Source organism: Triticum urartu, chromosome 5A (genome assembly GCF_056163025.1).
Source record: "Triticum urartu cultivar PI428250 chromosome 5A, HENAU_Tu73, whole genome shotgun sequence".
NCBI lineage: Eukaryota > Viridiplantae > Streptophyta > Magnoliopsida > Poales > Poaceae > Triticum > Triticum urartu.
The window spans coordinates 670337269-670345185 of NC_141877.1; positions in this window are offsets into that span (position 1 = coordinate 670337269).

Consider the following 7917-nt stretch of genomic DNA (forward strand, 5'->3'; position numbering starts at 1 on the left):
AAATGATAATGCTATTAGATTTATGACTAGAGGGGGTAAAATGACTCAGGAACCTTTGTATCCTGAGGGCCACCCTAAGAGAATTGAGCAAGATTCTCAGAGAACTAATATTGATGCACCTAATTCTTCTAAGAAGAAGAAAAAGAAAAATGATAGGACTTTGCATGCTTCTAGTGAACCTGTTGCTGACACACCTGAGAATCTCAATGATATTTCTATTTCTGATGCTGAAACATAATCTGGTAATGAACATGAATCTAGTGATAATGTTAATGATGATGTTCATGTTGATGCTCAACCTAGCAATGATAATGATGTAGAGATTGAACCTGCTGTTGATCTTGATAACCCATAATCAAAGAATCAACGTTATGATAAGAGATACTTTGTTGCTAGGAAGCACGATAAAGAAAGAGAACCATGGGTTCAGAAACCCATGCATTTTTCTCCTAAACCATCCAAGAAAAAGGATGATGAGGATTTTGAGCGCTTTGCTGAAATGATTAGACCTATCTGTTTGTGTATGCGTTTGACTGATATGCTTAAAATGAATTCTTATGCTAGGTACATGAAAGATATTGTTACTAATAAAAGAAAGATACTAAAAGCTGAAATTTCCACCATGCTTGCTAATTACACTTTTAAGGGTGGAATACCAAAGAAACTAGGAGATCCCTGAGTACCAACTATACCATGCTCCATTAAAAGAAACTATGTTAAAACTGCTTTATGTGATCTTGGAGCCGGTGTTAGTGTTATGCCTCTCTCTTTACATCGTAGACTTGATTTTAATAAGTTGTCACCTACTGAAATATCTTTGCAAATGGCTGATAAATCGATTGCTATACCAGTCGGTATTTGTGAGGATGTGCCTGTTGTGGTTGCAAATGTTACTATTCTAACGGACTTTGTTATTCTTGATATTCCCGAGGATGATAGTATGTCCATTATTCTTGGAAGACCCTTCTTGAATACTGCAGGGGCTGTTATTGATTGCAACAAAGGCAATGTCACTTTTCATGTTAATGGTAATGAGCATACGGTACACTTTCCGAGGAAACAACCTCAAGTCCATATTATCAATTCTATTGTAAAAATCTCAACCATTACTATTGGAGGTTTTGAATTTTCTCTTCCTACTGTCAAGAAGAAATATGATATTCTTATTGTTGGGGATGTGCATATCCCAGTTGAGGTAACCTAGTGTTATTCGAAATTTCTCCGGTTTCATGCGATTCGGAATGAGTTTGTTAACAAGACTTGATCAACCTTGTTAGTGGATTACTTTTGATGAGCATGAGATGGATGAAGTTAGAAAGCACAACCTTCTGTACCGTCCTTTTACTTTCTGTTATTTATATTAAATGAAGCAAAAATAGTATTTTTTCTGTCTGTTTTCTGAATTATGCTTGCAATAAAAATTACCCCAAAAATAAAAGTTCTCCAAATGCCCTGAAAATTTAACATGATTGTTTCCAGAATATTTGAGAATTATTGGCACTCAGAACACACCAGGGGGACCCACCATGTTCCCACGAGGGTGGAGGGCGCGCCTCCCTGCCCCGTGGACCCCACGTGGGTCCCCTCCACTTACTCTTGCACCCACACACTTCGTCTTCCTCCAGAAAAATCATCCACCAGCTAAAAACCGTGTTCTAGCTCATCTTGTTGCCATTTTCGATCTCCTTGCTAAAAGCTCCATTCACAAAATTGCTTTGGGGTTTGTTCTTCGGTATATGACTCCTCCAATGGTCCAATTAATTTTTGTTCTAGTGCTTTATTTATTGTAATTTTTTGCTGCTTAGGTTACCCTGTTCTTGAGCTTGGATGTCAAATTTATGTGGTCAAAAGTAGTTTTAATGCATGATATGGCCTCTAGGCACTTGTAGGAGTAGTTGCTATCAATCTTGTTGAGTTTGGTTCACTTTTATTTTGAGTTACTAAAAATTTCAGAAATTTTTCCGAGGAAGAAATATGTTTAGGAAAATGTACCAAGGTGGTTCCTCAAAGAAGCAAGGACCCGGGCCAGCGATACGTGAGCCGGACTATGAACTACCAAGAGAAGCTCAAGTGCGGCCTTATGAATGGCCGTCAGAAGATTTTATGGTCCAAGCAGGAATTAAGGAGGAATTTGACGTGTATGTGCGTAATGGTGAACTTGAGGGCTTCGTGTCAGATAAGTGCCCCCAATATTATCACCTAACGGATTCCTTTGTGAGTAGATTTAAATTTACATCATCACGCAATTCTCACATTGTCCTGTTTGATCTCTATGATAAATCTTATACCATGGACTTAGAAGATTTTAATACTGCTTGTAAACTCCCACAGTGGGGTAATGTTAGTGAACCTCGCAAATCTGAACATAAAGACTTTCTTGTTAGTATTACTGTGGGGAATCTAGGGAGATTACACATGCTACCATAGGGAGCATTCATTTTCCTGCCATACATTATTTTGCTCTCTTTATAGGTAGATGCATCAATGGTACGGATGAGGCATGTCACATGCGTGTCCCTGATCTTAGTGTTCTCAAGAGTGCTATATTAGGAGATAAACAATACAACTTGGGGGCCATTGTTGCACATAAGTTGCATAATAACAGTATTATTGGAGACTTATTCGGTGGAATATATATAACCCGTTTATCTCATTTTCATGAGATACCCATACATGAGAATGATATTGAATTGCCTCCTGCTTATCTAGATTATAATGCTATGGTTCGTCATCAGTTTGTTGAGAGGAACGATCAGTTCCTCCAGTACCGACTAATCTTTGACAGACGATGCACCGTCCATGTTGCTCTCCCTGCTCCTACTTTCTTTGACTTTTAGACAAAAGGGAGATATGTTATAACCAGGGAGGAGGCTAACGAGTACGAGAGGAGGACGGAGGCAGCCCGCCTCCAAGCTGCATCTCGTGAGGCAATAGCTGCTGCATCCCAGTATGACCCCAGTTACAACTTTGAATTTCCACCAGGCCATCCATGGGCATAGACCAACTTAGGTCAAAAGCCTAAGCTTGGGGGAGTATGTATCTCGTACCGACATTACATTCATGTTCACACACTCATGCCAGTTGTCGGTGCTCATAGTTTTTCATTGTATCATCCATGCTAGTTAATTTCTTTTTGTGGCATTCTTCTTGTGTGTTTGAAAACCACTAGTAGAAAAAGGGCCATTTGTCCCAGTTCTAGAGGGCCTTTAGTCCCGGTTCTGGAACCGGGACTAAAGGGTCATTACTAAAGCCTCCACCTTTAATCCCGGTTCTTACACGAACCGGGACTAAAGGCCGTCCACGTGGCCGCTGTCTGGAGATCCACCTTTAGTCCCGGTTGGTAACACCAACCGGGACTAAAGGTATTTTTCCATAATTTTTTCTGAATTTTTTTTAAAAAATAATATTTTTTTTCGCTTTTCAAATTTAATCTCTAATCACCCCTCATCACTGCTCTATTTAACCTCTAATCTCTAATCACCCATCATCATTCCAAATCATCTAACTTCTCGGCCTGTTACCCATCCTCTCACTACTCCAGCCTGAGCACGCTTAACTTCCGGGTTCTATTCCCCCTCGTTTTCAAGTCTGCACTTGTTGTTTTCCTGACAATAGAAAGATGTCAATCCTATTAATCCTCAGTAGTTTAGCTTGAGTATGAAGTCACACGTTTCATTGTTTGAGTTTGAAACTATTATTCTAAAAAACAATAATTATTTAGTAACACTAATATTTCTTAAATAAGTAGTTTGACCATAGTTTGACCAGATTTGACAAAATTCAAAAAATTGAAATAATTATTTAGTAACACTAATATTTTTGAATAATTATGTAGTAACACTAATATTTCTTGAATAAGTAGTTTGACCATAGTTTGACCACAGTTTGACCAGATTTGACCAAAATTCAAAAAAAATGTAATAATTATTTAGTAACACTAATATTCTTGAATAATTATTTAGTAATAGTAATACTTCTTGAATAAGTAGTTTGACGAAAGTTTGACTTGATTTAACCAAAATTCAAAAAAAACTAAAATTTGAGCATAACTTTTTTTCCTTTTAAAATTTGAGGATTCTAAAAATTTACAAACAGGTCGTAGGCCTTCAAAATCGGATGCGGATTTTCGTGCTGAACATCTTGATATATTATACTTTTTTTGACATCGTATGCAAAAGTTATAGCCGCTTTACTTTTTCATGACACTTTTTTGCAAAACATGTCCAAATTGAAGTTTTTTAATTTTCCTAACTAGTAGATGTAGTAATATAACTACATCTCGAAGAATTTTATCTTTTGAAGTTTTTATCATTATCCTTTTGTTTTTACAAAATTGAAAAGGCGATCCACAAGGGGGGAGGTAGAGTTTGAAAATGGGACCTTAGTCCCGGTTTGAGACACGAACCGGGACTAAAGGGCATTGCCACCTTTAGTCCCGGTTCGTCTCTCAAGCCGGGACTAAAGGTCTAATCTTTAGTCCCGGTTTGAGATCCGAACCGGGACTAAAGGGCATCACACCCTTTAGTCCTGGTTCGTGTCTTAAACCGGGACTAAAGGGCTCATTTGAACCGGGACTAATGCCTTTAGCCGCACGAACCGGGTCCAATGCACACATTAGTCCCGGTTCGTGGCTGAACCGGGACTAATGGGCTTATCTGGCCCGAATGAAAGCCCTGTTTTCTACTAGTGAACCCTTAAGAAAAAACAAAAAATTAGTTGTAGTTTTTAGCTAGTTTACTTTCTATGCCTGTAGTAGTAGTAATTAAAAAGAAAACCCAAAAAGATTTCTCGTTCTTCTTTTGCTTGTTGGGAGCTTTCCCGTGTAAATAGTTTTGTTTCTTTTCTTTGGGGGTCGAGAGGAGAAGACCATGATGAAAATGTTGAAGTAGCTCTCATATGCATTATTGATGATCTAACAAAGAGCCCATATTGCCTTGTCTTCTCCCTTGAGTTGAATGCTTGCAGATTCCAGCTTAGTCCAATGCACGTGCACTATTATTATTATCCACGCTATTCGGTTGTGCAAGTGAAAGGCAATGATGATGATATATGATGAACTGATTGAGATGAGAGAAGCTGGTATGAACTCGACCTCCCTTGTTTTTGTAAATATGATTAGTTCATCGTTCCTGATTCAGCCTATTATGAATGAAACATGTTTGCAATGACCATTAGAGATTATAGTTTCCCATGCCATGCTTAATTTGCTAGGAGTTTATAATGGTTTACCTCACATGCCAACATGCTATTAAAATGGTTGTGATGTGGTATGATAGGGTGGTATCCTCATTTGAACGATTCGAGTGGCTCGACTTGGCACATGTTCATGCATGTAGTTGAAACAAAAGCAACATAGCCTCCATGATATTTATGTTCATGGTGAATTATATCCTACTCATGCTTGCATTCAGTGTTGATTAATTTTAATGCATGTTCATGACTGTTGTCGCTCTCTAGCTGGTCGCTTCCCAGTCTCTTTCTAGCCTTCACTTGTAGAGAATACTTCTTGTGCATCCAACACCATAAACCCCAAAAGTTATTCCATATGAGTCCACAATATCTTCCTATATGCGGTATCTACCTGTCGTTCCAAGTAAATTTGTATGTGCCAAACTCTAACCCTTCAAATAAAAATTCTGCTTTGTATGCTCGAATAGCTCATGTATCAACTAGGGTTGTCTGTATCTTCCATGCTAGGAGGGTTATTCTCAAGAGGGGTGGACTCCGCTCCTCACTCACGAGAAAATGGCTGGTGTGCTCAAACCAAATCAAAATAATTGCAAACAAAACTCCCCCAGGATCGTTGTTAGTTGGAGGCACCCGTTGTTTCGAGCAAGCCATGGATTGATGCTTGTTGGTGGTGGGGGAGTATAAACTTTACCATTCTGCTTGGGAACCGCCTATAATGTGTGCAACATCGAAGATATCAAGATATCTCGGTTCTTATGTTGACAATGGAAGTATACCACTCAAAATATTATTCATCTCTATTTCAAAACCGAGCTCTGGCACCTCTACAAATCCCTGCTTCCCTCTGCGAAGGGCCTATCTATTTAATTTTATGTTGAGTCATCATCCTCTTATTAAAAAGCACCAGTTGGAGAGCACTGCTGTCATTTGCATGTATTATTATTAGTTTACATTGAGTATGATTGTGACTGGATCTCTTTTACCATGAATTACAATGTTTAGTCAGTCCTGGGTCTTCAAAGGTGCTCTCCATTTATGTTTTGCGGTCTCAGAAATGGCTAGCGAGATACCATCTTGTTATATCATATTATGATTGTTTTGAGAAAGTGTTGTCATCCAAGATTTATTATTATTGCTCGCTAGTTGATTATGCCATTGATATGAGTAAACATGACACCTAAATGTTATTGTGAATATGGTTAGTTCATAATCTTTGTTTAAACCTTGAATGCTGGCTTTACATATTTACAACAACAAGAGCAAACAGAGTTTGTAAAAGTTTTTCTTTATCACTTTCAGTTTATCAACTGAATTGCTTGAGGACAAGCAAATGTTTAAGCTTGGGGGAGTTGATATGTCTCCGTCGTATCTACTTTTTCAAACACTTTTGCCCTTGTTTTGGACTCTAACTTGCATGATTTGAATGGAACTAACCCAGACTGACGCTGTTTTTAGCAGAATTGCCATGGTGTTATTTTTGTGTAGAAATAAAAGTTCTCGGAATGACCTCAAAATGAACGGAGAATATTTTTGGAATATATAAAAAATACTGGTGGAAGAATCAAGGCCAGGGGCCCATACCCTATCCACGAGGGTGGGGGGCGCGCCCCCTGCCTCGTGGGCCCCCTGATGCTCCACCGACCTCAACTCCAACTCCATATATTCACGTTCGGGGAGAAAAAAATAAGAGAGAAGGATTTATCGCGTTTTACGATACAGAGCCGCCACCAAGCCCTAATCTCTCTCGGGAGGGCTGATCTGGAGTCCGTTCGGGGCTCCGGAGAGGGGAATCTGTCGCCATCATCATCATCAACCTTCCTCCATCACCAATTTCATGATGCTCACCGCCGTGCGTGAGTAATTCCATCATAGGCTTGCTGGACGGTGATGGGTTAGATGAGATTTATCATGTAATCGAGTTAGTTTTGTTAGGGTTTGATCCCTAGTATCCATTATGTTCTGAGATTGATGTTGCTATGACTTTGCTATGCTTAATGCTTGTCACTAGGGCCCGAGTTCCATGATTTCAGATCTGAACCTATTATGTTTTCATGAATATATGTGAGTTCTTAATCCTATCTTGCAAGTCTATAGTCACCTATTATGTGTTATGATCCGTTAACCCCGAAGTGACAATAATCGGGATACTTACCGGTGATGACCGTAGTTTGAGGAGTTCATGTATTCACTATGTGGTAATGCTTTGGTCCGGTACTCTATTAAAAGGAGGCCTTAATATCCCTTAGTTTCCAATAGGACCCCGCTGCCATTGGAGGGTAGGACAAAAGATGTCATGCAAGTTCTTTTCCATCAGCACGTATGACTATATTCGGAATACATGCCTACATTACATTGATGAACTGGAGCTAGTTCTGTGTCATCCTATGTTATAACTATTGCATGAGGAATCGCATCCGACATAATTATCCATCACTGATCCATTGCCTACAAGCTTTTCACATATTGATCTTTGCTTAGTTACTTTTCCGTTACTACTGTTACTTTTGCTATCGTTACCGCTACTATCATATTACTTTGCTATTAAACACTTTACTGCAGATATTAAGTTTCCAGGTGTGGTTGAATTGACAACTCAACTGCTAATACTTGAGAATATTCTTTGGCTCCCCTTGTGTCGAATCAATAAATTTGGATTGAATACTCTACCCTCGAAAACTGTTGCGATCCCCTATACTTGTGGGTTATCATTGGTTGAGAAGATCCATC